Genomic DNA, 8,375 nt, shown 5'->3' with positions numbered 1-8,375 from the left:
GTGGCCACCAATTGTTGTGAACATCCTCATGGGTGTAGATTTTTATTTCTATTAACCCTTTTCTTCATGTCCTCATAATTATGCAGGGAGAAGAAGACTGTTTTCCCAATAGAAGTTATTCGAGACTTTTCGACGGTCTAGGGTTCAATGATCTCTCCTAAAAGACGAGTCCATCGGCACCCAGCTGGGCAAGGTGAAAAGGATTCTAGACACATTCAAGCCTGATGCTGCCTCTGCTCAGCCTCTCAGCAGATGGTTCGAGGGCGGGGTGCATCCGCTATCAAGTGGGAAGGTCACTCCTACCTCCAGGGCTTGACAAAGCGGTTGCGAGGAGAAAATTAGAAAGATCCTTGGAAGCGTTTTGTTAATTGTGAGGTGCTGGGAAGCACGGAATGTGTTTCTTCAAACTGAGTCCACACAACTGGAGGGAGATTAATCGCAGCCTGGAATAAAGGGAAAGGAAACAGAAGCACGTCGCCTTCAAATGTGAAGTCACGCTGCTTTGAAAGCACTTGCATTCAGACCCTCACAAGACTGTGAAATGAAGAGGCAGGCTTAAATTCTTACTGCCTTTGCAAGAGAAGGCATGGAGACGGGGCAGGAAAGCCTGAAGCCTGTTCTCCTGGTCTTTATCTGAGTACTTCCCGGCAAGGAGATGGAAACAGGGACACAAGCCAGCCTCATTTAGCATCGTTGTAATTGGCCCAGAGGAAGGACCACACCCTGAAATCCTCGTGGCAACAGAGCTCACCCCACATTCCCAGGCAGGGAAACGCTGTCAGGAGCAAACTGTGGGAAGGTCCAGCAGGCCTGCGTGAGAAGAGAGAGGATGGGCTTGTCGTATGGGTAGATGTAGGTGAATGATGATAATGGCAGTGAAAGTGCATGGACCGCTTCATATGGACGCACTACACCTAGTATTTGACTCTACCATACCAAGCCCCTCCCAATGATGGGTTTATTTTCCTATCATTGTCTAGCCCCTAGACCTCAGCACCAAGGAAAAGCAAACAAGTGCTCAAACACCCCCCTTGTTGGTCCCAGGACACAAAGGACACTTCCATCCCTGCATTACACCCCAAGACCCAGGAAGAAACCCAGGCACGGCTCAGCCTGGACATGCACGGGCGTGTCCAGTAGGTGGCAGCAGCTGGCAGCCGTGCCCCCAGACCCGGACTCCCACCCAGTGCAGCCGCCCCGTGGGCCTGCACGGGGGAGGTCGAACTCCCCTATTTCATTTTGCTCATCTTGGAATACAAGACTCTAGAAGAGGACCGGGATTCATGAACCAGTCGCAGGGGCTCAGGCAGGGGCCTTTGGCTCCTGACACTGGCAAAAAGATGGATCCTGAGGCCTGTCACTGTTTCGAGCCTGGGCAGGCTACACTGCCCTGCAGAGCCCCAGCCCTGGGTGCTGCCCCTGCCCTGCCTCTCTGTGCTCCACACCCTGTTTGGGCTCTCCAGCTGTGGGCGTAGTCCGGGGTGTACGTGAGCTGGGGCTCCAGCCCTGCTCCTACCAGGCATTTGGGTCTGAGGGAGCTGCAGGATGGGGTGCTCGTGCCCTCCCATCCTCCCCACTACCCCCTGCTCCTTCCTGCTCTGACCAGGGCCTACTAGTCCACTTGCTTTCAAAGCCAGAGTCTACAGCCCAGACTCAGAGGGGATGGCAGAAGAAAGAGACGGCACCTGACGACACAGAACTGGAATGCCTTTTCACCCCCCAGGTGATAAGTGAGGTTGGAAGATTGGAGTACTTAAAGGCAAATGGGGTGAAAAAAAAATGAAAGGAAAAGTGTTTAAGTTGGAAACTATCCCCATTCTAAAGGGGCATGATCTTATATGTCGAAAATCATAAGGAATCCAGTTTTTAAAAACCATTAGAATAGAGGAGTTTAGCAAGGTCGCAGGATATAAGAACAATATACAAACATCAATTTTTTTCTCTGCATTAGCGATGAACAATCCAAAAATGAAATTAAATTTTTTTTTTTTTCCAACGTTTATTTATTTTTGGGACAGAGAGAGACAGAGCATGAACGGGGGAGGGGCAGAGAGAGAGGGAGACACAGAATCGGAAACAGGCTCCAGGCTCCGAGCCATCAGCCCAGAGCCCGACGCGGGGCTCGAACTCACGGACCGCGAGATCGTGACCTGGCTGAAGTCGGACGCTTAACCGACTGCGCCACCCAGGCGCCCCCGAGATGAATTTTAAAGGATGAAGGATGAATTGGAGTCGGCTACATTGGTGATGAAGGTTGGTAAAAAGAGAAACACTCTTCCAGCCAGAAGGATCAGTATGAGCAAAGTCTGAGAGCCAAGAGAAATCATGGTGAGCATTCAAAGAGCCTGAGTAATTCGGAATGTTTGGAGAGGCAAAGGATAAGCTCCCGGGCTGTGCAGGGATCAGACCAGAACCACATTTGTATGTTACAATGTAGCATTTGGACTTTATTTTGAAGTTAACCAGGGGTTATTTGTCCTACCCCGAAAGGATTGCCTCAACCTGTCCGGGTTTACTTTTTTTTTTTTTTATTTATTTTTGGGACAGAGAGAGACAGAGCATGAACAGGGGAGGGGCAGAGAGAGAGGGAGACACAGAATCGGAAACAGGCTCCAGGCTCTGAGCCATCAGCCCAGAGCCCGACGCGGGGCTCGAACTCACGGACTGCGAGATCGTGACCTGGCTGAAGTCGGATGCTTAACCGACTGCGCCACCCAGGCGCCCCCAAAAATGAAATTAAGAAAACAATTCAATTTACAATAGCATCAAAAATAATAAAATACTTAGAAATATGTTCAACAAAAGAAGGGCAAAACCTAAACTCTGGGAGCTACAAAACATCATTGAAATAAATTACAGATCTCAGTGAAGGAAAACATTTCATGTTCATGGATTTGGAAGATTTAATACTATTAAGATGGCAAGACTCCCCAGACTAATCTAGATATTCAGTGTAATCTCTATCAAAATCCCAGCAGCTTCTTTCGTAGAAACTGACAAGCTGACACTAACATCCATATGGAAACTTAGGAACCCCGCATAGCCAAACGGTCTTGAAAACAAAGGGTAGGGGCGCCTGGGTGTCTCAGTCGGTTAAGCGGCCGACTTCGGCTCAGGTCATGATCTCGCGGTCCGTGAGTTCGAGCCCCACGTCGGGCTCTGTGCTGACAGCTCAGAGCCTGGAGCCTGTTTCAGATTCTGTGTCTCCCTCTCTCTGACCCTCCCTCGTTCATACTCTGTCTCTCTCTGTCTCAAAAATAAACATTAAAAAAATTTAAAAAAAAAGAAAACAAAGGGTAAAGTTGTCAATTTTACACTTCTTGATTTCAAAACTTACTATAAAGGAATGGTAATCAAACAGCGAAGTACTGATATAAGGATAGATCATTGCAATAGAATTGAGAGTCCGGAAATAAACCCATGTCAATTGATTTTCCACAAAGGGACAAAATCAATGGAGGAAAAATTAGTCTTTCAACAAATGGTGCTGGGAGAACTGCATGGCCACATGCAGAAGAATGAAGTTGGATCCTTACCTCGCACTATTACACAAATCAACTCACGGTAATGGAAATGTAGTATTGCCTTTAACTAATGAGGCTCTGATTCATTTTGGTAATGAGGCAGCTGGAGACCTTCTGAAGAAAGTGTCCAATTTTGGCCCTTAAAGCAACTGGGGGAGAAAGAGCCCACACTTTCCCTGCTGCCCTGTCTTGGGCATAATATATATAATATCCCTCAACTGGCTCTGGGCATCCTCTCTCAAATATCAGAATGCCCAAGTTGCTGCTGAGACTGTGCTGTGAGCTCCAGGGTAAGCTAAGGTGGTCACCAACCTCCCTGGCTGAGCCAAAATCATCACAGCCTTCTTTTACTGAGGGACCCCTCAACCACATTATATTCTCAAACCTCGGTAGAGTGAAGAGGCCGGGCAGGCCTGGCTTATTATTCTCCCTGCTTCCACAAAATATAAGACGACATGCTCTACATAGTCCTGGATTTTTTGTACCAACTGTATCAATCTACTATTTTGTAAGTCATCAACTCAGTTATAACCACAGCTCCAAATCCATGGGTAGGACTGGAACAACACTATTCGTACTTTAAAAAGACCCTATTGATCTTGGGGAGCGTGGGCCTTCAGAAGATACTAGGAACGTCCAGTCAGCTGGCAGGCAGATGATATAGCAACGTGAGTAGCTAGAGAGAAACAGGCCCACTCCAATTTTCTGTCACTTTCCTAAACCTACAGAGACCATCTCACCCCGTCACTGAAAATGAATTCAGGCCCAAGGAGGGGGGGGGGGGGGAGAGGGACGTCCGTGCAAGGCCTCAGCCCTGCCACTTTTGCACTTCCCCCTGGGATGTGGTAGGAGGCCATCAACCCTCATTCTTCATGGCTGAATCCTGGCTCATACTCTCATTTGATTCATAATACAATCATGCTCCCAAGTAAGTAGAGCCATCAGCAGCTCATCCGTGCAGAGCTGGCCTGAACAATTGCCGAGTAGGTTGAGTCGAGACGAAAAATGCCCCTCCTCATACCTATTGCTCTTAAGAGACAAAGCAAAGCCATTTCCTTAACCCCATCCTTTGTGAGACTACATCGTCCCCGCTTCCATAGGAAGTGTCGAAGAGGTTACCATAAATGTAAAGGTTAAAGAGGATCCATGAGATACAATTTCTTTACAGTTAGGCCATTTCAGCAAAAAGTCTAGGGGCAGGAGACACAACGTTGACGAACCATGAAGCAAGGCTGACTCTAGTCCGAAGGAAGCTTGTACAACTGTTACAACAAGCTCATTGTGAGTCATTAAGAAAAGCTAAGAATTGCTATGGGATGGGAAGTGGGGCTGGAGGAATGTCAGGGGGCTGGAGGAAAATAATCATAAACAATAGAGAACTTTATGCCCACCCTGGCAGGCATAAGCCAAGCTTGGCTAAAACTAACTTTGCTAGCCAAACTTGGCTCAAATTAACTTTCCTGCTGGTAGAATTAGCATAGAGGTAAAGAATCTTTCAAACCAGAAGTTCTTTTAGAAAATACCCAGTCTAGAGTGTATCTATATAGTTTTTAAAGCCTCATCTAGATTTTAAAAGGACATTATTTTTTTTTTAGTTCAGAATCAGTTTTCTTTTTTCTTTTTTTTTTTAATTTTTTTTTTTAACGTTTATTTATTTTTGAGACAGACAGAGACAGAGCATGAACGGAGGAGGGTCAGAGAGAGGGAGACACAGAATCTGAAACAGGCTCCAGGCTCTGAGCTGTCAGCACAGAGCCCGACGCGGGGCTCGAACCCACGGACCGCGAAATCGTGACCTGAGCTGAAGTCGGCCGCTTAACCGACTGAGCCACCCAGCCGCCCCCAGAATCATTGTTTTAAAAAGAAATGTAACTTGGGGCTCCATAATCAACAACAAAGAAAATCTTTATGAATCTTATTTACCCTCACAACAATCCGGTGAGGCAGCACTGCTATTGTTCCCTTTTTACAGATGAAGAAACTGAGGTACACAAGACTGAAGTACTTGCCAGGGTCACACAGCGAGGCTGCTGTTGTACAGCAGGGCACAAGAAGAGCTTCCTTGTTTAAAGCAGGGTAGAGGGCAGGGTTCAGAGCGAGGAAGGTGTCAGTATCCCGGCAAATGACCCTTCTCCACAGCTCACATGACCCTGTTTGAAAAAGTCTGATAAGAAAATCAGGAGACAGAGGTTGAAAATGGTGGCAGCTGGGTCCTGGGTTTCTGGGCTGCCGGGTCAGGCCGGGGCACAGCTGAGGACTTCCATGCCGAGTGGGGCCCACGACGCAGAGGGCTCAGCTCTCACATGGAAAGCCCTCACCTACTTTGTAGGGCTCCTTGGCCTGGGAACAAGCACGCCGAACGTCCTCCTGAAGTCACATCACAGACGGCACGACCCACGTACGTCACCAAGCCCTTTCCCTGGGGAGATGGTAATCATACTCTATTCCGTAACTCTGGCGTGAATTCACCTCCCAGCAGCTGTGAAGATTAACAAAGAGAACCCAGACCGCTACCCAGTTGGGGACAACAGCACTGGTCTGGACCATGACTCTGCACGTGGACCAGAAAAATACATGAGACCCTAAGCTTACCTTCCTCACTTGTATCCAATGATGACCAGGATACTGACCTTCCATCCCTTCGCTTATGGCAGGAGGTGGCTTAGATAAATAACCCACATTGGTCCATGGGGATGAAAGAAAGAAAGAAAACCAGAAGATAAACGGAATCACTAAAGGTTCAGGTAGAATAAAAATATGACAAAGGTAATAAGGACAAATCCTTAGGATCCAGAAACAAGCACGGAAATCAAAGCCCTGTGAATAAATGAGAGCAGGTGCCATGGCGACTCTGGGGTGAGGTGTCAGTGAAAACATGAGTCCTTGGAGCTGGGGCTGGCCTTCTAATTCCCCTTCCTCCTTACTAAAGATGACTTTGGGCCTAGGTCAAGCAGGGGAGCTGGAAAGGCGCTCCGTGCATATAGCTTGAAGTCTGAAAGTGTTGCTATTTCATCAAAAAGGAATTAGAAAACTTCCTTCCACCTTCCAAGGACCCCCTAAAGAAGCTGTGTGTCTATCTGAGGGCTTGTGTGGAAAAATCAAATACCCAGGCCTGCTCTGTAGGAAGATACAGGATCTGAATTTACCCTGAGGTCTGTAGGAATCCCAATCAGGGGAGTTAGTGACAAAAACTAGCCCCTGGATGTTAATTCTCTAAGGAGATAACAGAAACAATCACAAAACTACTCTTTCACAGTGTAGGGTTAATGAGAAGCCCTTTTTTTTTTTTTTTTTTAATGTTAAAGAGTAGTTCAGAGTACTTTGCCCTTGAGCAACATGGGTTTGAACTGCCCCGGTCCACTTACACACAGATTTTTTGGATAAATACAGGACAGTACTGTCCATGTATTTTCTCTTCCTTATGAGCTTCTTTTTTTCACTCAGTACGTTTAATGGGATGATTTCCACAAACTATACACAAAATTTCTAACCGTCACAATTCAGTAAAATACAAAAGATGACCTTAAAGATGATGGGAAGAGAAGGCAACACCAGTGGTGACGCCTTCCAATCCTGGTGGGTCTAGGGGTGGGGAGGGGGTGATGGTTTCTTTTTAACCCGAGCCCCTTATTTCAATGTACAAAGGAATGACTCTGATTGATATTAAATTGGATTGAAAACAAAGTGGACTAAAAAGCAAATCTACTCTATGTTGGTATGGAAATGGGAAAAAAGAATGAGTCTTTCAAAGTAGGATGGGAGACAGTTGGGGAAAGATTCTGTGGTTCACACTGCTCCATTTTTACTGAAAGTAAAATCAAGGCAGCCCGGTATTTCTTTTCTTTAATCCCCTTTGCATAGGCTTGCAAGGTTCGCCAGCTGTCCACACGGTCATCTTCACTTTCCTCAAAGTTTCCTGCCACTCCCTTTCTCACTTGGCTTTTTCTCCAGCTTCTATCTTTTCTCCCCCTGTTACTTCCTTTCCTGCACCTCTCGCTCGTGCTCGCGCTCCTCTCTCTTGCCTTTCAATTTCCAGCTCAGCAAAGCCTGTGGCTGTCTGTTTATACACTGTTTGAACAGCTCAGGATCCCCCTCCTCCACATTTGTAGGTTTCGTTTCTCCTTTAATTGCTTGTTTCACTCTCTCACAGTGTGTCCTATGTATTCTTTTCCTGCTTGATTTATATCCAGGGTCCTCTTCCTTTGCTCCTGATGCAGGAGCAACTTGTAAGCTTCGTCCACAGCTTCAAAAGCCTTTTGTGCTATCAGCATCATCTTAATTTTTGTCAGGATGCACCAATATGGATAACTGTCAAAATGTCTTTTTTATTCCTTCATCTGTCACTTCAGGATCGATCTGAAGAACCTCAAATGGGTTCAAATTGAAGCAGGAAGAAACAGGACAGGTCGATCTTTCAATCTGACTTTTGGATGTTAGAGCTGAATCTGTCTTTTCTATTTGTTTCACCTCACTGTAGAAGGTCATAAATGCTTCCTCAATGCTCCCTCTGCCAGCTGAATCGCTGCTCATTCCTAGAGCCACCATTTCTCCTTCTTGATGATTGTCTTAATTACATTTTCTTTTCTCCAGCTTACTTTATTAGAAGAATACAGTATATAATACATAGAACATAGAAAATATGCATTAATGCCTATTTATGTTATCAGTAACAGTTCTGATTAACAGTTGGCGTTAGTAATTAATTCTGGGGGGAGTCAAAAGTTACACACAGATTTCCAACTGTGCTCGGGGTCAGCATTTCTAACCCCTGCATTGTTCAAGGGTCAACTGTAGATCACAGAGAGATACTCATCACACAAGGAAGTTAACTAATGAGAGAGAAACCCGGCA

The 8,375-nt window shown here is 46.3% G+C and overlaps 1 pseudogene; it reads right to left on the bottom strand.

Moving 5' to 3' along the window:
- Positions 1–7,231: 7,231 nt before the first annotated feature.
- Positions 7,232–8,069, bottom strand: LOC115521905 (annotated as a pseudogene).
- Between the last annotated feature and the right edge of the window lie 306 nt (positions 8,070–8,375).

Source organism: Lynx canadensis, chromosome A1 (assembly GCF_007474595.2).
Source record: "Lynx canadensis isolate LIC74 chromosome A1, mLynCan4.pri.v2, whole genome shotgun sequence".
Lineage (NCBI taxonomy): Eukaryota > Metazoa > Chordata > Mammalia > Carnivora > Felidae > Lynx > Lynx canadensis.
The sequence above is the reverse complement of the archived record's forward strand: the minus strand, read 5'-3'. Positions and strand labels throughout refer to the sequence as shown.